The sequence below is a fragment of the Schistocerca piceifrons genome, chromosome 5 (genome assembly GCF_021461385.2).
Source record: "Schistocerca piceifrons isolate TAMUIC-IGC-003096 chromosome 5, iqSchPice1.1, whole genome shotgun sequence".
Lineage (NCBI taxonomy): Eukaryota > Metazoa > Arthropoda > Insecta > Orthoptera > Acrididae > Schistocerca > Schistocerca piceifrons.
In genome coordinates, this window is record NC_060142.1 from 419,579,688 (window position 1) to 419,605,404 (window position 25,717).

The window sequence follows — 25,717 nt, forward strand, 5'->3', positions numbered from 1 at the left end:
TAGATCCACTGTAGTCCTTGTAGAGATGGCTACCAGCCATCCGTTGCGACTGTGCAGGTGCACAATCACCATCGGAGAGTCTTGTGGACAATATAGCAAGTCCATGAGCCACCACTTGTGCACTCACAATTTTTTTTTTTTAAATGTCCTTAGAACCAGCAATGCTGTTAACCAGTCCCTTGCTGAATTATTAACACACGTGCAAGCACTAACAGTCCCAACTTCTCACATACTGTGCATATATTATGACCAACAGAAACATGTGCAGTGAAATGATACTTAATTTGAAGAACTGGTGTCTGTACAATTATAAATTTACAACATAAGAATACAATTACAAAGGTACAAAATACATCATTAAAGAACATAACAATACAGATAATATTTGTAGTAGTAGAAGCTTTACAAAAGAATAGAAATAAACAGATACATCAGTGTTACAGGAATTATGACATAACTAAATATATAAAATAATGAGAATAGTTTTCGAAACATTAATTTCACACATGAGCATTAAAACAAAACAGAATAAATAATATCTAAACATCTTTACAAAGAAAATAACATAGTATTTGAAAAATTCTACAACATAAATCTTATTAGCTAAACACATAAAGACAGGAAAAACACAAATACACAAGGGTATACAAAAACATAGCGGAATAATACGAAAGGACAGGACAAGGTTTGTTTTCAGTGTAAGATTTGGCACTGCAGTCCAACCCAAAACTTCATTCCATAGATCTTTCGTCTTATTTCAACATTTCTTTCCATCAAAAAAATCCTATCCAAGCATGCTTTCTGTATTTATATGTTCGCATATTTCTTACCTCATTATTTATTTTCCATTATCTTACCTCATCATTTATTTCCAAGACAATCCTACCTAAACCTGTTGGCCTTAAACCCTACATTTTTGTTCATATGCTCTTTCAAAATACTTTTTTGGCCAAACCATTTTCCTATAGCTTCTCAATGCATTTCTTCCAACTCATCACAACTCGTTCTCTTACATAGCATACCCCATCTTAAGCTAACTTAAATCTACTGAGCTCAGATGCTAAACTAAGTGACGAGGCAATGCAGCAGCACGAAACAATTAACACAAACAGTGATGACAAAAAAATGCAAATTGGCAAAGCAAGCAACATTAAATCTAAATTATCAAAGTAATTGCAATATTACAACTAATATAAGGCACTGTGCAGCAAACAAGAAAAATAAATCGGTAGTAAAACTGGCTTAACAGAGTAATACAAAGTCAAATTCAGTAACACTATGCCTGGCAAACAGCAGCAGCAAATGCTATAACTTATACCTAAACATGACAAAGGTCAAGCAGAAGAAATATTACACTTAAGATAACAATGCAGAAAAGGGAAATGTCTATTCACATCTTAATGTCTATGTAATTAAAGTGGTGCACCGCAAAAACTAATTCTACAAAAAATCATCAAGTACTTAAAAAGAAAGTTATATATGCAGATACTGTTATTAGTCCCTTCTTATTGTTCTTTCCATTCCAAGAGCTCCTTTTTCGAAGAATGTGGATCATAAAACAATTATTTATTACATGTGTTGACAGAAAGTGTTCACATTAGCAAATGCATTTAAGTTTATTTTATAAAACCAATGCTGCAACACAGCTGGAAAACAGATATCAAATGAAATAAGCAACTATGAAAAGCAAAGCATAAAAATAGCATTCAATAGTCATGTGACATTTCATAAGTTAGTAGAAATTCTCTCAACTCTCGTAGAAAGACGCTTGTCATAATCAGGTGTGCAGATGTAAGTATCTTTCCAAGTAATGAGCGTGTCGTATTTGCGATGCTTTCTACAAAGGGATGTCAATAGCAAGGATAATGGCCTCTTTTTTTTCTCCACCTAATGGCTTTCTTTTGTCAGACGACTATCTCTCAGCTGGACGCCCAAAACGCATTATGTCAAGGTCACTTACCTTTCTTACCGAAATATTTATGACAGCAGTTTCCGCTACAGTGGCAGTCTCATATAAAAAAATTTCGCAGGTTCAGAATTTGTGTTACAAATGTGTGGAAAGATAATCCTATAAATATAACAGTGTCCAAAAAATTTTCGCCGGCATTGTGATACATTACGCATATAGATACATTTCATAACTCGTAAAGTACGGTTCTCAGCTTATTGATCATAAACATACCTCAACAGCTTAATACACATCGTCATTGTACTAATAACATCATAAAAGATCAATCACATCTCAGAATCATCGCAGCTTCTTTCAATAATTTCAAGACCTTCAATAAAGTCATCTACCTCAAACATACTTCAAAAATCATGATCCCTTACCAAATACATCATTCAAAGCTCTCATAGTACCACAATGGTTCCGAAAAAATATGAACAGTTTACAAAGTACAGACAAAATACAATTTCTTAAGTGTGAAGTTATCCAACGGTGGAATTACGTGAACATCTGTCACCGATGCAGTAAAATAAACGTTTGTCTCTTCCAGTTAAATAATCAGAGAGCTGTGTAATTCTGTGTTAGAGAAATATGGTACCGATGTGTAAAGTTGTATAAGCAAATACCATATTAGCTAGGGCTCCTTGTGCTTGCCAAACACATGATACCCAAAGTAAGTGTGTACCCCCCTGAGGATTAATGTAATTATACCATCAGGTGTTACACATTACAGCAATGGAATGAAATGTATCATGGAAAACTTTCTTTGTAATTCAAAAATCTTTAAAAATAAATGTTTTAAGTACCAAATTAATCACTCAAATGCGTGTCCTGTAGCGCTAAATTGAGCGTCTTGTTGTAACATAATCTCTGTCATTACTTAAGGGTAAAAAATGTGCCAAGTGTCGTAATTATCGCCGTCAGTAAGCAAAGTTCTGTGGAAGTCAATGTACTTACCTTGAAATAAACAAAAGCGAAATGCTATGCGTATAGATATCGTAGTTATTATGTACAGTACCGTGATCAAGAAAGTACTACACTGTAACATACTGTTGTGCTACAAAAAGGCTGTCTTATTGTAGCTATACCACAAAAGTTACTACTAAAACATGTTTTACTTTCCAGAATAATATATAAAAACTGTGCAGATATAAAACAGTTACACCGCAAAAGCAACAATGTTAAGTGTGTCATACATTAGTAGCATTGTGATATAGTCGTGTAGCTGTCAAATGAACTAACCACTGTGTCATCTGGTATCTCTCAGAAAGCACTTTAAATCCATAATGTATTTTCAAGTAAACCAAAATGTTGCATTAAAATCTCATTAGCAGTACCACTACATGTTCTAAGCATGTGAGCCTTATAGTCATTACGTAATCGTGCAACTAACAAGCAAGAATGTACACACACAATAACACTGTGTCGTCTGTTCACTATAACAATGCACTCGTAAATACTGTCTAAATATGTTCCCTAGGATCCAGACTGGATAGATAACTTCAAAACACTGTTGCATGTTAACAGTTTCTCAGTGTGACAAATTGTACTAGTAGCGTGAAGTGAAAAATTTTATGGCAAAGACTAAGTTAAAAAGCAGATTATATTTCAATAAACGGTTTTACATATAAAATGTGGTGCAAGCCTTTACTCTTCCTACTATGCAGAGCTCCAGCTTCAACGGAATTATCATGTGGTATATGGTACATCGGTAAAGAATGCTCAAATTTTTCTCAAGGTTAGCGTCTATGTTATTTTTCTCTGAGCCAGCCGGCGCACGTGGCTGCCTGTGGTGCGAGTCATTATCTGTCTCTTTGTTGCCGCACGTCGTTATTGGGATTAGGAGACTTAACTTCTACAAATTCACCTTCTCGAGAGGGCCCAGCCCTGTTTGAATCCCGCCAGTTCTGATGAAATTCAGGTCTGCCGTTACGATTATATCGTCTCTCGTCATGCCGGTAGATCACATAGTTTCTTTCTTGTCGGTCATGTGGTGGAGAGTTTCCCCCTTAATCGTAACTGCACGCTGGACCGTTGCGTCTATTCTGTCTCCCTTGATAATAATAGTTCTGGTTGCCATATTGTCTGTTTCTATGATTATCTCTGTCATATTCATTACTACGGAAATGCGATTTTTCTGTAACTATTACTCTGCCAGTGGTTGTCATATGGGTGGTGTCTGTTTTGTTCACGATTTGCGTTGTAAGAATAGCCTTGTCATGTCCAGTTATAATTTCTTTCGTCGCGGAATTGTGACGGATGTGACCTGTAATTGTTGTGTTCCTGTTTTTGCGTCCCACTATTGTCAGTGTCAATTTCCAATTCTTATAACAGTCGCAGAAAAGCTTCAATGTCGTCTTTGCAACGTCCTGCCAAAATAATATGTCGTAAATGTTCAGGCAATTTGATTAAGCAAATGCGGATAAGTTCTGAGGGGCTGTATGGGTTTGACAGGTACTGATTCTTGTGCAACATGTCTTCAAAATATTTGACAAGACTGGAAAATTCAGATTGTTCGAAATGTTTCATCATTATAATGCTATCTTTTACTCGGTCTTGTGTAGCTTGAGACCAATATGCTGAGAGGAAGGCATGATAAAATTCTCCTTCACTGTGGCAATCGTGAATGACCGATCACATTCTTACAGCTGGTTCATTCTCTTAATAGCCACACATAAATTCCAGTCTGTGCTCTAATGACCAGTTGGGAGGAAAACAATGAGAGAATTGATGAAGCCACGCTTGCGGATGAATGTTGTTGCCAGAATTCTTAAATGTTTTGAATTTACGTGTAGTAATGAACAGCTTATAGTCAAAATCATCGTGTCGGCGAGTCGCATATCGGTCATTTCTACGTCGTTTCGGCGGTTCCATCTCAAAATTCGGTGCACCTTGCCAATTTCTTTCATAATTTCCAAAATGCCCTGTGTTATTATTTTGTGGCTTTTCCGTATTTCTAAGTCCCTTTTCCCGTGTTGGTGTGCGAGCGTTCTCTGAGATATGTAATTTTTTGTATTACTTGTGCCAACCGATCTTGTACTTCCCGGATTTCTCTTTTGTGTTGCGTATTAATTTGATTCTGATTTTGTTTGAATTTCTGAATTTGTTCATACTTTTCTGTGTCAGTGATGGCTACAGGTCTTGTGTCATTCAGATCATCATGTACCTTTGCAGGTAAGTTAGTGAACTGATCCGAAAGTTCGGCTACTTTCTCCGATAGTGTACTTACTTCCTCAGTGCGTTTCTCTGAACCAAGTTTCAGAGTGTCCATTTGTGTTGAAATCGTTCTTTAAGTTTTCCTGAGTTTTTGCAAGTTGCGTAACCGAATCGGTAGATGCAACTGAGTCAATTTTAGCTTGCAAGGTCTCATGATTTTAATGAACAATAGTTTGCCATTCTTTTATGGCTGCTTCGTGATTCTGTAATGCATTTTCATGCCGCGAAAAAATAGGTTGAAAATGCTCACAAATTTGTGTTTTTACGTCATTACAGACTTTTTGACATTTCGATTCGATTTTATGTAACTCAGTAGTTAAATCTTCACGCGTTTGTTCAAGCGTATGGGCCACCGAGTCTAACTTTTGAAGCTTTTGTTCCATTGTGTCTAACTTTTGTAGCCTTTGTCCCATTTGTTGCATTAGCTGTAACAACAATGCACTGGTGTCTGAAACACGTTCCTCAGTGCTATTCGGCCGTGCATTTGAACCGGGAATATTCGGACTTTGAAAAGCAGAAAATGTGTCTTGACTTATTTGAGAAAACGGTGAGGACGCAAAACCTGAATCTGCAGTATTTGCAAGGTTGTGTCGGTCATTCCCGATTCCTGAGGCGGGCTGTTGCCGACCGATCGATCGATAATGCTTCCCTGTTCACTAATTGTTTCACTGTCTACACCATTGTTTGCCGCCCGCTCCATTTCCCTATGCACAATTACCAAATTACTATGTTGAACACTAGTTAATTCATTACACGGTGGCGCTAACACACTACTTTCGTCTTCACTGTCATTTCTCAGTTTACTTTGGAGCCTAGTATTACGTTTTTCACACGCCGTAATTGTCACAGTATTACACACGATAACACAGAAAAGCACAATTTGAAGAGCAAAAATAAAAAAACACATTAACATAGCACTGAAAATAATATCTAGTTAATTGCAAGCACAGCTGCGAAATACTTGGTGCAAATCTACATGCATGCCACAACTGTTTTACTGTACGACAATGAAAGACTGCAACTGCAAAGGAGATTCTCTCTACAATTACGCGCTAGCATTAAACAAAAGCTACACTAATTACACAAACTACAAGAAAAATCAGAAGATTCCAGTGAGGTAACCTCGGGTAAGGGTCAACATATGAAACGCCCCCTTTGAACAATTATACATGACTGTGCTTAAACTGACACACAATATTTTTAGCGCAACGCAATCTGACTTTCAAAAATCCCTACAAAAGAATGGCCCTGACTAACATTAACCTATACCTTTCACAAATCACTTACCTCACAAAAATCTTCGTTACTCGAACTACTGCAATACAGTGAGCGCCACTACTGCCAGCTAAATAAAAGATTCGAACTACTGAAGCCACTAACTACTGATAGGCATAGTTAGGAAATGAAAGATTTTGATAGATAACAAACAATGTATTTACCTTAATAGTGTTCAAAAGTCATAATATATATAGCAGTTCATGATATCCAGTCTTACAAATGTACTGTCTCTGATGGACACACGTCCAGATCATCCGCTCTCAAAATTCCGCCATCTCTCTCCCCACATCAGCCACTGCTGTCGGCTCGCCTCCAACTGCGCAACGCTATGCGCTGTTAAAATCCAACTGCCCAACACTACAATAGCAAATTCCAACAATGCCACCCAGCCACAGACAGCACACAGCGCAGCCAGTGATTTTCATACAGAGCGCTAGGTGGCGGTGGCGTTACCAATATAAGAATCTAAACAGCCTACTTACACACTTTCCCGACACCTGTCAGTCTCATGAAATACTGATATTCGTATTCCCTGTCTACGTTCCTCTCGGCTACAGTAGTTGGCCACTGGAAGATTATGATGTAGAAATCTTCAAAACCTGTAGTGTGGTCACCAAGCTTAACCAGGTCGTTAACTTTTTTCTTTCTTGTTGGTCCTTTTACAGAAGGTTAGGCTCTTACTGTCGGTATTTCAGGAACGTCTTTGTACTTTCTTAGGTGAACGTTGAAGATATCAAACCACCAATGATTTCCTTAACAGTAACTGTTCCTTTCTTAATCTTACTGAATTCAAAATGTTTGTAGGATGATACTTTGAATAGGGCCTTTTCGTCTTCGGGCACAACTCTTCTTAATGTTTCATCTCAGACTTTTTTCTTAATTTTTCATAAAACGGGGTCTACCAAGACTTGAAGATGAATATCTGGTCCCCGGTTATTTGGTGTACGGAAAAACGTTCAATTGGACTCACTTTAAAAATCTGATCTGCTCACTGGTGTGGCGTATACCCTCTGTCTACTTTTCGCAGAACACGTTTTGTTGAGCCAAACTCCCTATCGCAAGGTAAAAATGAACTCCCTCTTAGTGTTTAATAGTTTCAAACCCTCCTCCAACGCAAAGGTTCATTAAAAGCAGCTCAGCGATGTGGTTCTTATTTTGGCTCGGCGGGCCATCACCGAAAAGGAGTAGGTGTTTTACTCCTCTTGAATTAGTTAATTGTAACTGTTTGTTGCAAGTCGTTCAGCAGGAGTGAGCAAATCTCATCTGGCGAGTTGTTCAGTACACCTTCGTGATAAAGGTACGTGTCTGCATTATTTGTTTTCAGTTCAAGAATACAAAGCACAAGGAGCCACAGCTGACGCATATAAAAAAAACCTCTCGAACTGGTATGCTGGGTAAGGATAGATTTCACATTCACTCAGAACAAAGTTTGCCTGTATCATCATCCTTGTTTTTACTTATTTCATTTAGTTTTGAATAAACTTCTTAGCCTCTTGTTTGTGTACCGTCCATTCAGCTGTGAGGTTACACATGACGTTGTCGCTTAAGCAGGGGTCTTTTAATTTTGCACTTAAGGATGCACATTGGCTGCAAACGTAAAATTGTGGCCGCCCGAAAGAAAAATTGAAATTCTCTTTGAAATATTTTCAGTAATACTTAATCTTTATTTTACATTTCATGTCAGGGTGTTTGATAAAAACGAATTATACATTATTAAATATTTATCTATGCGTCTATTTTTTTTGCCCTGTAATGGGTTTCCTTTACTTCAAATTGCAATATATGTTCACGTATGAGGACACGTATTAGCCAGCCTTCCAATCCTATTCCGAGATACTCCACGAATTTGTAAAAAAAAAAAAAAAAAAAAAAAAAAAAAAAAAAAAAAAAAAAAAATCATTTTTGCTCACTGACGTAAGAATTTCGTTGGTTTTAATGTTTTACAGCGATAATTTATTCCTTTTATTTCAACATGCAGTTTACTTGCAACAGCATCAAAGAGACCGTGGCTTGTGTTCGTTTTAACCCTACTCTGTACTTCCTTTACTTCTATTAAGATATACAAATACGTACCTTGACTGTTTTTAGTATCTAATACATAAAAATAACTACGAGTCTTACTTTTGGTTTCATGATCAGTAGACAAACTTTATTTATTTGGGCAGTGGCACATAATTTCGTCAGGAAGAGATTTCATTGCCACCATTTTAGCTTTGTAGTTATTGTATCCTTCAGCTTTGAGTCTTGCATTTCAAAAAACATTGAGTTTGCAACTAACTGCTTTCATTGACGATACCATGTTTAATTTTTGTTTGAGGTTCATCTTCACAGTTACATTGCATACAATCTGTGAAACAGTACAAAATTAGAACCAGTTATTATAGTAGCACTGGCTTAACCTACACACAACAACTCTGTGATGACTGATGATAAACGTCGACAAAAGACACAGGTGGTGCTACTGGGGAAACAGGATCAAACATAGTTGCCAGCAGTGCAGTGTTTATAACAGACATGACACTTTACTGCACAAACACGCTCTGTGATATCACGTCACGAATTTCTACACTAAACTCAATATCTGGTTTGTGTAATAACCTATAAGATGCAAAGACAGTTGATTGGTTTCTAAAATGTGCATTTACAGAATGAGTTATTGTTTCCGTAAAAGCACCATTTTGTTAACAAAATGTCAGTTGACGGATTTCTGAAATAAACGATTCGATTGCAGAATGCTTTAGAGAAAATATCTATATGGTTCGAAAAATAGCAACTCTGGTACACAGAGCACACGCCATTGCTGACGAGAGCAGTCTGGAGGATGAGCTTCTACATCGGAGAAAAGTTTTTGAAGACAACGGCTACTCTCCACAGCAAATACGTAAGGCACTACAAATGAAACAGACATTGGGTATCAGAAAAGCAAAAGAAGACAAGTAAAGTTTTAAATCCATGGCTTTTCTGCCATACGTGGGAAGCCTATCGTCAAAAATAGGACGGATCCTCAGTAAACACAAAGTGAAAGTGATTTTTCGCCCTCCACCAAAGACAGCAACACTCCTGGGTTCCGTTAAAGATGATGTGGTGCTTCGGAAGCCTGCGGTTTACAAGATCCCCTGTGAGTGCGGCCCTTCATACGTCGGACAGACGACACGTACAGTACAGGAGAGATGCACAGAGCACCGCTGGTACACCCGGATCTTGTTGTTGTTGTTGTGATCTTCAGTCCTGAGACTGGTTTGATGCAGCTCTCCTTGCTACTCTATCCTGTACAAGCTTCTTCATCTCCCAGTACTTACTGGAACCTACATCCTTCTGAATCTGCTTAGTGTATTCATCTCTTGGTCTCCCTCTACGATTTTGACCCTCCACGCTGCCCTCCAATGCTAAATATGTGATCCCTTGATGCCTTAGAACATGTCCTACCAACAGGTCCCTTCTTCTTATCAAGTTGTGCCACAAACTCCTCTTCTCCCCAGTTCTATTCAATACCTCCTCGTTAGATATGTGATCTACCCATCTAATCTTCAGCATTCTTCTGTAGCACCACATTTTGAAAACTTCTATTCTCGTCTTGTCCTAACTATTTATCGTCACACTTAAATCTATACTCGATGTTAACAAATTCCTCTTCTTCAGAAACGCTTTCCTTGCCATTGCCAGTCTACATTTTATATCCTCTCTACTTCGACTATCATCAGTTATTTTGCTCCCCAAATAGCAAAACTCCTTCATTATTTTAAGTGTCTCATTTCATAATCTAAGTCCCTCAGCATCACCTCACTTAATTCAACTACATTCCATTATCCTCGTTTTCCTTTTGTTGACGTTCATCTTATATCCTCCTTTCAAGACACTGTCCATTCCGTTCAACCGCTCTCCCAAGTCGTTTGCTGTCTCTGGCAGAATTACAATGTCATCAGCGAACCTCAAAGTTTTTGTTTCTTCTCCATGGATTTTAATACCTACTCCGATTTTTTCTTTTGTTTCCTTTACCGCTTGTTCAATATACAGATTGAATAACTTCGGGGAGAGGCTACAACCCTGTCTCACTCCCTTCCCAACTACTGCTTCCCTTTCATGCCCCTCGACTCTTATAACTGCCATCTGGTTTCTGTACAAATTGTAAATAGCCTTCCGCTCCCTGTATTTTACCCTTGCCACCTTTAGAATTTGAAAGAGAGTCTTCCAGTCAACATTATCAAAAGCTTTCTCTAAGTCTATTACAACCTAATAAATCTGCGGTGGCAGAGCACCGTATCGACACTGGGCACTCAATGGTGTACGGCAACGTCGAAATTTTAGCCTCGACTTCATCTTTCTGGGGCTCAGTAGTGAAAGAAGCAATTGAAATTCGATGGGCGACTAATTTAATTAATAGAGATAGCGGCTTCACGGAGTACGGCAGTTACTGTAATGAGCTCACAAAGATATCGTGAAGGTGCAGCTCACAGTGACACATAGTATCACCGTGTGGATCGGCAGCGCAGCCATATATCTAATTCCATGCATATGTCGTACTTCTTTGCCACCGACCAACGTCTCTGGCGCTTTGTGTATCTGCGTCCGCATGCGCATTGGTGCGGTCGGCGGGTTTAAAAGGACGGAGCGAGTGCTGCAGAGTCAGTCACCTCGGCTCACTCTGAAGATGGTTGGACGGTATTCAGCAGAAATATTAGAAGAAGAAGTTGAGTTTATGCTGCTGCACACCAGAAATTTTATGGAACAAGGGGCAACTGCCCGGGGGCTGGATGTTCGTGTTGTCCTCATCGGTTCGTCATTAACATCATTATCATTAGTGACAGTGGCTATATTGGACTGTGTAAAACATTGGACTGTATAAAAATTGGAACTTTGCTCGGGCGCTAATGACCGCGCAGTTGAGGCCCCATCATCAAGTGGCACTAATGAAAACAGGCTGGTCATCCATATGAGTGCCACAGAGAATCCGTTAAATTTCAATTATACAATAAATCAGACAAATGTAAAGGTTATCAATGCAACTAAACACCCAGAAATACAATAACGAAAAACTTAAACTGGAACCATCACACAGCTAACATTGTTGAGAAGAAAACCAAAGACTGCGTTTTAGTGACAAAATACTTAGAAGATGCAACAGGTCTAATAAAGAGACTGCTTACTACCGTTGTCCTTCCTAGAATCCTTACCAGATGGGATTGATGAGGAACATCGAAAAAGTTCAAAGAAAGGCAGCTCGTATTATATTATCGCTAAGTTTGGGAGAGAGTGTCACCGATATGATACGGGAATTGGTACAGCAATCATTAAAACAGAGGCGAGGTCTTTTCCCAAAATTTCAGCCTCCTATGTTCCCCTAAGAATGCGAAAACAATTTTGTCACTCACGAACTGTGGTGTGCGAACTGTAAGACCTTCAGTACACATACCATCAGATTATTCGACTTGTCGCTCTAACGAAGTAGGCGAGGGTCAGCAATATGTCTCGTGGTCTTATCGTGGCGTGTTTACCTTCTGCCGTTAGGTCAGACGATAGAAATGCCACTTTCACGCTTAGAGTAGCAGATTGATGGTGACCAACTTTAAACAGAACTTGATTAATTTTCACACACATTTATTAAAATAATAAAAAGCATAGATATTACGTAACTTGATTCTGGATGCTGTTTACAATTGACAATCTGAAGTTCCATTGGTCTTGGTACGTTAATCTTATTCTCACATATCTCTGAAACTTGACAAAAGTGTCTATTCATTTATCTTCATGACTGTGTATAGGAATGTGGTAATCGTATTAAGCACAGACTGAAACTTGACTACAGACTAATGCAGAAAAATGCAGACTAATGCACACTGACTAATCGGAGGTCTGTACACTCATTATAATACCTCGCGCGTTCATGTATCACTGCGCAAGTGTGATCCGCGAGGAGAAAAGGTTCTACGTTAGCAGCAATCTCATTGACTGCGCTACATATTAATACGCGGATTGGCGGAAGCAAATTTTGGTCCGTTTCTAAGGCAACACTATCTCGTAGTGCGGAGATGGACGAGCGCTGCGCCTGCGCTGTTGTGCTTAGCGGGGCGCGCTCTAGTGGGAAAGTTGTGTACGCGCTGACAAAATGGTTCAAATGAGTCTGAGCACTATGGAACTTAACTTCTAAGGTCATCAGTCTCCTAGAACATAGGACGACTTAACTAACCTAAGGACATCACACACATCCATGCCCGAGGCAGAATTCGAACCTGTGACCGTAGCGGTCGCGCGGTTCCAGACGGTAGAGCCTAGAACCGCTCGGCAATCCCGGCCGGCCAATATAGGAAGAAATGATCACTGTAACAAAATAAGAGGAATCAGAGCTGGCGCAGGAAAATGTAAGTGTTTGTTTTTGCCCCACGCTGTTAGAGATTGGAACGGTAGAGAAATAGTGTGAAAATCGTTCGACGAACAGTCTGCCAGTCACTTAATTGTGAACTGCAGTGTAGTCAAGTAGACGTAGACGTTTCTTCAACCGGTTACTCCGTACTTGTTTAATTTTGACTGGAGTACCTGCTTCGAGAAATAATTATCTTACATTTCAAGCGAGAATAAAATTTCACCATTACGCACATCAGAAAAACAGATGAGTTTTGACGTCCTTTGCTACGCCAGTCAAGCTAAAATACCGCCTGTAAAGAGAATTCTTTGCACGAACGCCGTTAAAGTTCCCGCTAGAGGTAACTGAAAAGAAATCGGTCGTAGATAAAATGCTCAAGACGCGGCGCTTTGTTCCGGAATCAATTGACGCTTGTTCGAGCAGGAAGAGGCGAAGGCGCTTCCCAATTAAAAAGCTATCACGGCTGTTTGGCGAACAAGATGCGCGTTTCCCGGTAGCACCTCTGATTTTGTTAGTGAGTCAGCGCGTGGGAAGGTGCACAAAAACGGGGACTCCAGATCGACTGGCAGGTCACGGTTCAGCGAACGGAGACCCTCTGGTACCTCGTTAACGACGAACATCGAAACTTGCGGCGCGGCTACGGAAAAACAGGAGCCCACACTGCCGCCGGCACGCGCACTCCCGTGTTGTTGAAAGTGTACAATAGATGTGGGAGTGTACCATAGCCGTATTAGTAATAGGCTGGCGCTGATATGGTATGGCATCCAGAAATGTCTGCAGTTGAATTTCTAATACGTTATGAAAATAAACTTTTTACAATGGCGATCATCATTCGTCGGTTTGAAAAATGGTAGTGCCACGCATCGTTTCATCAAAGTGATAAATCGCACTACACTTCGCTACACCTGTGGACTTGAATGTGTAACGCATCGATGTCAAAGCCTGCTCATTTCACTTTCTGAAACCGTAACGACCACTTGTGTTTAATTCCATCTGTGTGACCGCTGAGAAGTGTCTCAAAGTGTCATACAGCGCCATACAGCAACCAAGATCAGTGTTTTATAGATCGCCAAGTTTATAAAAACGAAGTATGTGTACGGCATATTTGGTCGCGAGTCCCCTTCTGGAGAATTCGGCACAAACAACAACGTTCTGCCCGGTTTCCTGTAAACAGTGACAGGTAAACTGGCACTGTGAGATTGATACCACGGCCCCTGGGAGCAGTCTATTTCTTTCATCATTCCACTGGGCTGATATCACCGAAATACTCTTTCCACAGTGACGTGTGGCGGGAAAGGAAAACGAGTACCCTCATAATTTTAGCAGTTGGAATTTGCGTTCAGGATTTTCGGTTTCGTTAAGAAAATCCACCTTTCTTCCACGGAGTGTTTAGACCTCCATTCTTTCGAGTCACGCGTAATTCCTAAAAAGCTCTTCAGGTACATATAATTCTGAAATCTTCTCACCATTTTAGTTGATATATAATAGTGTTTTCAATCATCGTCCAGTGTGGGATTTCAGAGAGTTCCATCCAATCAAATACTTGATATTTATTAAAAGAAATAGCTAATTTCTCTAAGTAATCATACGCTGTGGAACAGAAAGCCATTGTCTCTTCTTCAAATTTCGAAACCAAACTAATTGTTTATTGGTTAGGGTTCTCGTTCTTTAATTTGTTCAGATTCATCTTGGTTTGCATGTAAATAAAATTGGCAGTCTTCCTCTCATCCAGACATCTTTGAGTGCCGATTAATATATTTCTTATTTCAATTGTCGAGACTTTATTCTTCTACATCCTTTTCATATTTTTTTTCAAACAGAGCCAAAGCTGACTGCTGAAACGTGAAGCAAATTTCAGTGATCGGACTACTGAAAAAATCTTAAATTATTTTAGGTGGCCTGTCTTATGCGTCAAAAAATTATTTTAACGGAATCCAAAGCTTAAGAATTCCCTCAACTCGGGGCAATAATGACTGAAACTATTCTTTTTTTTTTTTTTTTTTTTTTTTTTTTTTGAGTGAGATGAAGAGCCTGATGATTGATATCAAGCAGAACCCTTTCAGCTTCTCTGTCCTTATTGTGTATATTGAAAAGTAATTAAATATTTTCGTGACGCTTATTTCAGTGTCGACAGTTAAGACCCCAGCAGCGCTTGATATAGTGTTATGGAAAATATTGGTGAAACACATTCCGCTGGCCGAGTCGTTTTAGCCCTCCGCAGTTGGTATTGTTATCGTCTCCACAAAAAGCGATTAATTTATCTAATGGAATTTATAATCTCTTAAAGTATGTAGACAAAACTTTGCAATTGGCCGCGATGTTTCGTTATTCAGCGAATCAAACTTCAACAGCTTCTGTTAGATTCCGTCAGTTTCAATAAAGTATTGAGCAACTAATGGAAACATCTTTTCAGCCTTGTGGGCCGATGCGTCGGTGCCTAGGCCGTAAAATGAAAATTCTTACACTAGTTTTTAGTATTCGGACGCGGAGTGTGGTGCGAGAATATTTTTAACAATCGCTGTAGCTTTGGTTCTGGCTGCAGACTGTTTTGCGGCGACTTTGGAGTCAAGAAACATTGCAGGATTCCGTTTTACGTTACAGTCAAGAGAACTGAAGGACTGATGTTTCTTGACAACTTTATAAGCTGATGTTACTACTGCAGCAGCAACGAGCAATTCTTCCTGAATATCCTCTCTAATCATGAATGCAGAAAAAGGCTTTGATGTTGAAACTACCGTGAAAGTGTTTGTATGATTCTTCGTAGACATGCGATGCCTCATATCTACCTAACCCCCGTGAGTTGCTGAGAAAAAATAGTTACAAATCTCACATAACACTTCCTGATCCTTTCTTGACAAAAGACCATTCTTTTGTGTAATCATCTGAAAAGTGACGCTTTCTCTTTCCATCCTTAGGCAATTTCGTAAGCTATGGCAAGGTACGTTTATTAAACGGTAAACAGTCGAGAATACTTTCGTCATCGAAGTACTCGTCGCTATACACTTCAGGGCCTATATGCCCATCGAGCGAGGTGGCGCAGTGGTTAGCACACTTGACTCGCATTCGGGAGGACGACGGTTCAATTCCGTCTCCGGCCATCCTGATTTAGGTTTTCCGTGATTTCCCTAAATCGCTTCAGTCAAACGCCGGGATGGTTCCTTTGAAAGGGCACTGCCGATTTCCTTCCCCATCCTTCCCTCACCCGAGCTTGAGCTCCGTCTCTAAAGACCTCGTTGTCGACGGGACGTTAAACACTAATCTCCTCCTCCTCCTCCTATATGCCCACAGTAAGCGCTTTAACCATTAATGACTTGCACTCGTTGTTTGTATTACGTTTAGAAAGAATCGTTTTATAAGATCGCTATTCAAATGGGAAATTCCGATTATTCCGCGTGGCGTCGTTTAAACAGGTCCAGTCCTGTACTACTGGAGATGTCTGGTATTTTCTCGAAGGATAGCGCAAGATCTAGAAGACGCTTGCATCGTCGATACAAGATATGCAACATGCAATGCCATTTGTGATCCGATCTTGTCAGCATAAATAAAACTAACTGATTCTGCATTTACATGTTATGTTACAGATGACGTTGCTTCAGTGCCCTAGCCAAGCCGGTAACAGTATTTTGCAAAATCTGAACAAAATTAAGTCTTATTGGGGTGCCGGGGTAAGAAGGTCCATTACCCGATATATGGGGACGGATGGCAACCCTATGTAAAAGCAAATCGGCGATGACCTTTAAAAAAAAAGACTAATCGCTCATCGGTCTTCAGTGATACTGGGGTATCACGGAAAACAGAAATCTGGATCGCCGGATAAGGATTTGCACTATTATCCTCCACAGTACGAGTCTAGTGTCACATAATATTGGGCTACTGCGCTTTAAGTGAAGGAGTACTGGAAGCTACCAACTAACACTTGAAAGCGACGCTGCTACGGGGAATGGTGTCTCATAAAAATCATAGTAATATACAGACGCATTAACGTCACTCAGGAACAGGAATCGGAAAATAAAGTAACCGCGGGGTTGTGCACTTCAAGACTAAAAATCGTAATATTCTGTCATTCCACTATTTATGACTCACAAAAGGAGTCAGTCACGTCGTAAATATATCTGAGACTTTCAAGGCTCAGGGATAAGAAACTGTAAGATCAGTTGGCGTCATTAGCAGATACTGAGAGAATTGCATCTCGTCTACTAGAAACATTGGTTACAAAACTCTTTACCAGTCTGTGACTCCATAGAATGTTTCTTGAGTAACAAAACCCATTATGTTGACGACAAGTGTTTATCATATGTAACGTCCGCGAAATAAAAATGTGTAATAATTATAATGGTTTTTTGCTGTCTGGCATTAAAATACTTCTATTAAATATGCATCGTAAATAAATTTTGGAGTAATTGTTAGCTTGAGACATAAGTCGGGTTCTAACCGTATTAGATATTTTAAAACAGGTACGTTTGGTACTGTAAAAATTAATGTTGCCTGCGAGGTACAAGCTCGCATCATCCTATTTTAATTATTGGCTCCCGCAGGTGATGAAATAATTTACTTGCGGAACGCCACTATATGAAGCACATATGATATATGATGTAGCAGTACCTGTATTATTTAGAAATACGATGCATGCATGTCCAACAGAACTTAGCGTCTTATTTCTGAATAACACAGGCACTTCAATATCGTATTTATTTGCCGACACCGGGAAAGCGACTTTCAAGTAAAATGTGTTCCCTGTACGGGTACATACGAATACATAAGGATGTAGACAAGTGGTTGACAACATATGGAAGTCTGGAAGTGGCCTTTAGTGGCACTCAGCTAGCCAAATGGTATGGCGATCGCTCCCGACAAAAAGGTAACCCGGGTTCGAGTCTCGGCCCCCAACAAATTTTCATTGTTGTCATTCTATTGTACAGCTGATGTTTGTCAGTATTTGCAAATGCGATTACATTTAAAGTATATATTAAGAACATTCTTTTACGGAGGCAATGTTACTGAACAATAAGTACACTTCAGGTAACTAAGATACAAACGAGAAATGCGTGTACACAAACGTTTCTTGATCTTTAATGATGCAGTAAATCAATTAATATTACGTAAATCGCTGCGTTATTGAGCGTCGTACACCATTGTGACATACTTATGTTAGGAATTTTCGAGAACATTTCTCTTAGAGAACAGCGTGTTTTTTTTTGTTTTTTTTTTTTTATTACTCAAAGATGAATATGAACAGTCACAACCTAATGAGCAGTTAGAGTTCATGGAATCGTAGCACTTGCTCCGATCGCCGCGTCTACCATCATGGTGGCAGGTCTAAAGAGTGTCTAAAACAGACAGAAACCGATAGCCTCACAAAAAAGTTTCTTGCGGTTGTGACTATTCATGTTCATCTTCAACATATATTAGACATATAATACTTAATTAGTTAGATCAGTCATAACTTCTTCCTGCTTATACCAATGCCAACGCCTGAAAAAGAAGTGCAGACGGAATAAAAACTCGAACGTCGTGGTAGACAAATCACGCACGAAATTCGATCAGCAATGTGACATACAAAAGTCCTATCAGGTTCTTTAGCAGCAAAGATTCATTACTGAATAAAAGGCGTTACTAGGCAAGGCAGGTAGTAAATTATGCTTTAGATATTACGCAGAGACGTAGGTAAAATATGGAGCGCGCAAGGGAAGTGTGTCCGGAAAGCGCCTTCTGTCATCAGTGTTAACGATCTCTGGTACAGGGTAGACAGCAGTCTGGAACGGATGTAAAATAAGCAGCCCCCGCTGAAGGTGGGCAGTGGTGTGCAGTTTTGGAGAGTTTGTAGTGAATTATGTCAGTTACTAATAACAGAGTAACGAGAGCAACGGTTTCACAGGATTCGATTCTAATAAATAGTATGGTGGTAACACAGACAACGCCGTGTTGAAGTGGAGTAATATGTTTTTGTTTCGATTTGAATGATAATAAACTAACATAAGGCAAAATTTTTTTTTGTTTTCTCAACCATTTCACATCACTTCTGACATACACGGTGGTTATAATTACAGTGCACGTCCAGTGTAGGCTGTAACATCGTATGACAGAGAAACTTGGTAGAATTTTCAGTGCGTTCATGACGAACCGATTTAAGCAAATCTGACGCTTTGAATACAAGAACGACGCATAGAAATGTTTCCATATGTAACAGATTAGAAACGGGACGTGAGCACGAAAGTTCAAACAGGTGGGAAAGGAATAATGTTGATTTTTATCACTAACCGCCGCTTACACGCTATGCTGTATCCCTTAGACCAATTTGCTCAACATTTGCTCGTTTCGGTGCCGGTGGAATCTGAGCAACGAGTTGATCTATATTGGTCTTCAGATCAGGTAGAGGCTGAACGTGTCCCTGGTAGACATGTTATTTTAGATATCGACAGAGATAAACGTCAAGTGGTTTCAGATCAGTTGGTCTTCCAGGCCATGAATCTCGAAGATTGCGTTAAGAAGATCCTTCACTGGGCGAGCGAGATGAGGTGTTGCCGTATCTTGCATGAAAACACTGTTTTCCACACAGTTGCACTCTTCCAAATCAGGAATCACATGCTGTAGAAGGAGGTTTCGATAACGTGAAGATTTCACGGTACGCCTGACAGGTCCTCTGGGTGTATTCTCTTCAAAGAAGAACGGCCCGAGAATCAAGGCGCTTGTGAGTCCACAATCACATAAGCGAGTGCAGTGACTCTTAGTGCACAAGGCGAGTGTAACAGTACCCCAAATTTGGCAGTTCTGTGTATATACGGCACATTAGAGTGTAAAATGTGGCTCACCACTAAATAGAATGTTGCCAGATCAACTTCGATCAGTAACAGAAACCGAAGAGCAAATTCAGAACGTTCCTGAGAATCCTGAGATTTCAGTTGCTTCACCATCTGCATCTTGTACGGGTGCCAGTGTAAAATACACCAAAACTTTCCACACTGTTGGCCACAAAGTGAACAATAGTCGTGATATTGCACGAGCCTTAGCTGCACGGGCAACGTGCTACATGTAGAATTAAATTAAAAGCAACCTCGTCAATAACTTACACACGGATAGGGCGACTTCCTCCTGCAAGTATCAAAGCAATCTCACCCGTGTTTTCGAACTTCATTATCGTTTTCTTTATACCATTTAATGACATCATTATCGTTTTCTTTATACCATTTAATGACATCAGACTTCTCCTTAGACCTCTCAATCGGCAATACTCTCTTCAGTGCAACACTTTAATTGCTACCATTCACCAAAAATAGTTTCATTAAGAGAGCACAGTCTCTCTTCTGTACAACCATACTGTTTACTCACTTTATGGCTTCTGTCGTAGCATCATACAAACAATGTACAGCGCCAGATTTGCACCTGGTGACCAAAATTAGAACTAATTTTTTTCCCCACCATAAATCGGTTCCGCATTAACTCATTAGATTGTCTACCAAACTTCGCTACCACACAATAATTACAGTCCACACTGGACCTATGTGAGCAGCTGCAGATTAATTATAACCACCAGTTATCATCGTACATTCAGATTTGGTTAGTCAACGAATTGCTGGCATTACCGATGCCGGTTATTCCTGAAAGAACCGGTTCTTGGTTACACCAGTACACACAAGTATAATGAAAATATCAAATAATATAGGTAAATAAAGGAAAACTTTGTTTGTCCACCATTCGCTGCATTTTTCAAAAAGCAGTGCGATGCTGAATGCTACAAAATATCACATATTCCCCTGTTGACTAACTTTTTTGAAACTCTGCTAAGAAATCATGGTATAATCGAGGATCAAACTACTGTTTGGGCATTACGAATAGTCAGTGCTAGAATGTGAAAACTGACGTTTGAGAACTGTTTTCACGATAAATTGTCCACGTACAAGGTTCACACGCACATAAAGGAAGATTATGTAGCAATGAGCAGCAGCTCATCTACTTTCCATTTTTGTTATAAACCGTAAATGAATTACTATCGCAGCAGTAACAGAACAGTTGTGGCCACGTCTTGCGGCCGGCCGCGGTGGCCGAGCGGTTCTAGGCGCTTCAGTCCGGAACCGCGCGACTGCTACGGTCGCAGGTTCAAATCCTGCCTCAGGCATGGATGTGTGTGATGTCCTTAGGCTAGTTAGGTTTAAGTAGTTCTAAGTTCTAGGGGACTGATGACCTCAGATGCTAGTTAAGTCCCATAGTTCTCAGAGCCATTTTGAACCACACCTTGCGCACTTGCACGTACACGGGCGTCGGCTAGTAGGTCAGGCACACACCAACACCTGGATTCTCTTCTCAACTATGGTGTAACAATTATTATGTGAAGGGGTTATTTCAATAGTGGTACAAGTCCACCTTTCAAAAAAATTGAGTTATCCTCAGGTACGTATTCACACAAGTCGTTTTTAATTTATTTGCATTGTGAGACAGCTCCAAATTCGTCCTGCTGCCCACAGAGAGCACCTCAATGCTGACTCATTAGAGAAAGCTAGCAGGAATTTATTTCAGCAATGGTACAAGTCCGTGAGATATTGTGCATTGCAGCGTGTTGCTGTTTCTCGCGAAGATGATGGATTCAGGGGCATTATCAAGTGACTGTGATACAACTGATGATCCAGATTTTCAAACGATTGCAGGTAAAAAGAATCTGCTTACTTTTCTCTCAGCATTATAAACATTTTGTTCCAAAAAAGGAATATGCAAGAATGAAGGTTATGTTGACAATAACAATAGAAAATGAGGGTGTCCATCTTAATGTATTTCACATATAGATATGTTTTCAGTTATCTTGTTCTGTATAAATCATGACTTGTGTTACTTTATATCTAGATACCAGTACCGATGACGATGAAACTTCCAACGAAAGTGCAAAAAATGACGGAACAGGAGACACTGTTACTGAAGCCTGTGCGAACGGTGCAGCCGCAAATATGCAGACAAAAAGGATGCGTACTCGAAGCAAGAAGGGTGCAAGGAAAACGGACACATATGAAAAGCATATTCGAAAGAAAAAAAGGAATGCTAGGGAGTTATACGTCACAGCAACTGGTAAAATAATTCCTCCAAAAACATTTCACAATGTGGACTGCAAGTGTGCGCGTAAATCTTTCAATAAAATTTCAGAGGATGAGGAAGACGTTATTTGACAGTTTCTTGGCTATGGGTGATACTAATCGCCAAAATAGTTATCTGAATGGTTTATGCACGTATCATTCAGTTAACTGCCGACAACCAAGAGATAGCTCTGGTTCTCAGATAATCTGTATTTACGAATATCGATTACATGTGAACGGAAACTGTGCAATAGTATGCAAGAAGTTTTTCTTGAATACTTTTGATATTTCTAATAGACGACTCTCTAGGCTTTTAACAGAAAGCGAGGAAGGGGCAAACATCACAACAAATTTTCTGTACCGGAAGGTCTGATCAGTGATGTAAAGGAACACATCAAAAGCTTTCCAGTTTCCGAGAGCCATTATGCAAGGAAAGATAATACCCACAAAAGGTTTTTAAATCCTGACATGTGTGTGGCCAAAATGTACGATATGTGCAAAGATAAATGCACATCTCAGAATAAAGAAATTGTGGGGGAGCACATCTGTCGAAAAACCTTTAAGGAAGACTTCAACCTATTTCGACCACCAAGTAAAGACACTTGCTCTTTTTGTGACAAATTGAGCTTTGAAATGGACGCTGCTACCAACGCAGAAGAAAAAAGAAAGCTTCAGTCTGAAAAGGAGCTTCACCTTAGGACGGCTGAAGCTGCAAGAACAGCAATGGCCAGACACAGCATGTAGTGAAGAGGCAGATTCTCAGGTGTTCGTGTTTACCTTTGACCCGCAAAAAGCACTTGCATTTCCTATACTGACAACATCGATATCGTACTACAAAAGAAACATGTACGTGTATAATTTTGATTGACACAATTTAACTGACGGCGAGGTCCATATGTATTTTTGGGATGAAACACCTGGATGAAGGGGTTCACAGGAAGTTGGTACCTGTTTATTGAAACATATTGAAAAGTGTGTCACTTCTCAAAAACAGGTAGTTGCGTACAGCTACACGTGTGGTGGGCAAAACAGGAACATAAACATTGCCCTAACACTAATGCAACTGACACATTAACAGGTTTATATACAATGTTTATTTTATTTCAGTAGTGATGTAGCTCCATTACCTATACTTTTCTACCTATAATGCTCCTAAAATTAATCATCCAAACAAATAGAAAGGTTCATATCTAGCAACAAGCCATATACTTGAACATTTCTGATATCTCAACTGCAGATTTTTCAGCGCTCATTTAACTTCAGGTCTCTGTATCTCAGAATGAACAAAAATGTACTTGTACTACTACTGAAATAAGCTCTTCATGTCCTCTGTTTCTTGCGTGTTTCTATCAGCGTTGCTATGAAAATAGCGCTGATCGGATTTCCCATTTTCTATAATAAGCTAGTATTTCAAAGAAATAAAAATTCTGCAGATAAACCTTACTCATTTTTTTAAGAAAAAGCTTTGTTTGAAAACAAAAAGTTTTATCCCCACTGCTATGGCGAATTTATTTATCGGCTTTTTATCCAGTTATCATAAAAATACAAAGAAAATGCTTCTTATAACTTGAGCCGAACAAATACCGAAGAATTTTAGTCATTCAGATCTGAAATATCGGTATCAGTTCTAAGCGGACGTTTTTTCCCATCCCTAGCAGTCATCTTTCCTATAAGCCTGCCCGCTCAGCTATCGCCGAGCGAGGTGGCGCAGTGGTTAGCCCACTGGACTCGCATTCGGGAGGACGACGGTTCAATCCTGCTTCAGGCCATCCTGATTTAGGTTTTCCGTGATTTTCCTAAATTGCTTCAGGCAAATGCCGGGATGGTTCCTTTGAAAGGTCACGGCCGACGTCCTTCCCTAATCCGATGACACCGATGACCTCGCTGTTTGGTCTCTTCCCCCAAAACAATCCCAGCTATCGTGTCTACATTCGTGCTACACACGGCAGCCAGCCGCTACATTCGTGTGTCAAACACGTCACATCTTGGAAGGGGCACAGCCCTCGCCGTGACTTCTGGCTGCGCCCCCGTGAAGAGCCGGGATGTCCTCCAGTTAGTTGCTGCTGGGTTGGGAAGGCGGACGGCTACGCCGCCGAGCCGGCGGCTCCCCTGGCCGCGGTAAATTGGAGCTGCGGCAAGCCACTCGCCGCTCCCTTTAATCAACACCTCGGCCCGTGTTCTACAAATTCCTGGGACGCGCTGCCCGCGTGATTTATGGCCAGATAGCGGCAGGTAGGCCGGCCGTGCATCGCATTACCTCCGGCACGTGCTCTCGCCGCTGCGCCTCCTGCGGTGACCCGCACCAGAAGCGCCGATCCTAATCTGGAGCCTCATCCTGTGCCTGTGCTCTTCCATTACGCTCACCAGCCGCACTCATACTCCAATTCCACTGTAAGGAGCCGTACACACACAATATATACATATATTGGTGTTATAGTCGGCACACGAGTGATGGGACGAGGCACCACCGTGATAGCAATGAAATGGTGATTTTCCAGTACTGCCATTTCACGAGTATACCGTGAATATGAGGAATCCGGTAAAACATCAAATTTCCGACATCGCTGCAGCCATAGAAAGATCCTGCAAGGACGGGGCCAATGACGACTGAAGAGAATCATTCAACGTGACATAACTGCAACCCTTCCGCAAATTGATGCAGATTTCAGTGCTGGGCCGTCAACAAGTTTCAGAGTGTGAACCATTCAACGAAACATCATCGATATGGGTTTTCGGAACAGAAGGCCCACTCGTGTACTACACGACACAAAGCTTTACGCCTCGTCTGGGCCCGTCAACACCGACATTGAACTGTTGATGACTGGAAACGTGGTGCCTGGTCGGACGACTCTCGTTTCAGATTGTATCGAGTGGGTGGACGTGTACGAAATGGAAAAAACCTCATGAATCCATGGACGCTGCAAGTCAGCAGGTGACTGTTCAAGCTGGTGGAGGCTCTGAAATGGTGTGAGACATGTGCATTTGGGATGATATGGGACCCCTGATACGTCTAGATACGACTCTGATAGGTGACACGTACGTAAACATCCTTTCTGATCACCTGCATTCATTCATGTCCATTGTACATTTCGACAGACTTGGGAAATTCCAGCAGGACAATGTGACACACCACATGTCTAGAATTCCGACAGATTGGCTGCAGGAACACTCCTCCGAGTTTAAACAATTCCGCTGACCACCAAACTCCCCAGAAATTAACATTATTGAGCATATGTGGAATTCCTTGCAACGTGCTGTTCCGAAGAGATCTCCATCCCCTCGTACCCTTACCGATTTATGGACAGCCCTGCAGGATTCATGGTGTCAATTCCCTCGAGCACTACTTCAGACATTTGTCGAGTCCGTGCCACGTCGCGTTGAAGATCGTCCCTCAAAGTTTATAATTTCTTCACCTAACCACCGGGTAGATGTATTAGTTTGAAGTAAGGGACCTTGGTGTGGCAACGACCGAGTCCAACATTCTAAGCGAAAATCGTCCTGGTACCTCTGACTGTGGAATACATGTAACGGTAGGTTATTGTTAAGACTGTAGGGTAGACAAATTTCAGGAGTGGTAGTATGGGCCACAAAACAAGAAAAAATTGTGTACACATCTCCAACATGGCGGAGATGGGGTGGGTCCACAACTTTATTTTTAGTGAAAGAAACGGTCGGAATACCGTCGTACGTTGCATTAGCAAGTCTTCTTCAGTTATTGTTGGCGACTGGTTTCGGACTCGTGCCCATTCTCAAACCATCCTATGGGAACAAAATTCCAAGAGATGTAACAATAGTAATACCCGCGTAGCATGGGTATGACAGTAATCCATGTTGGAACGAACAGAGTTACATACCGTCTCC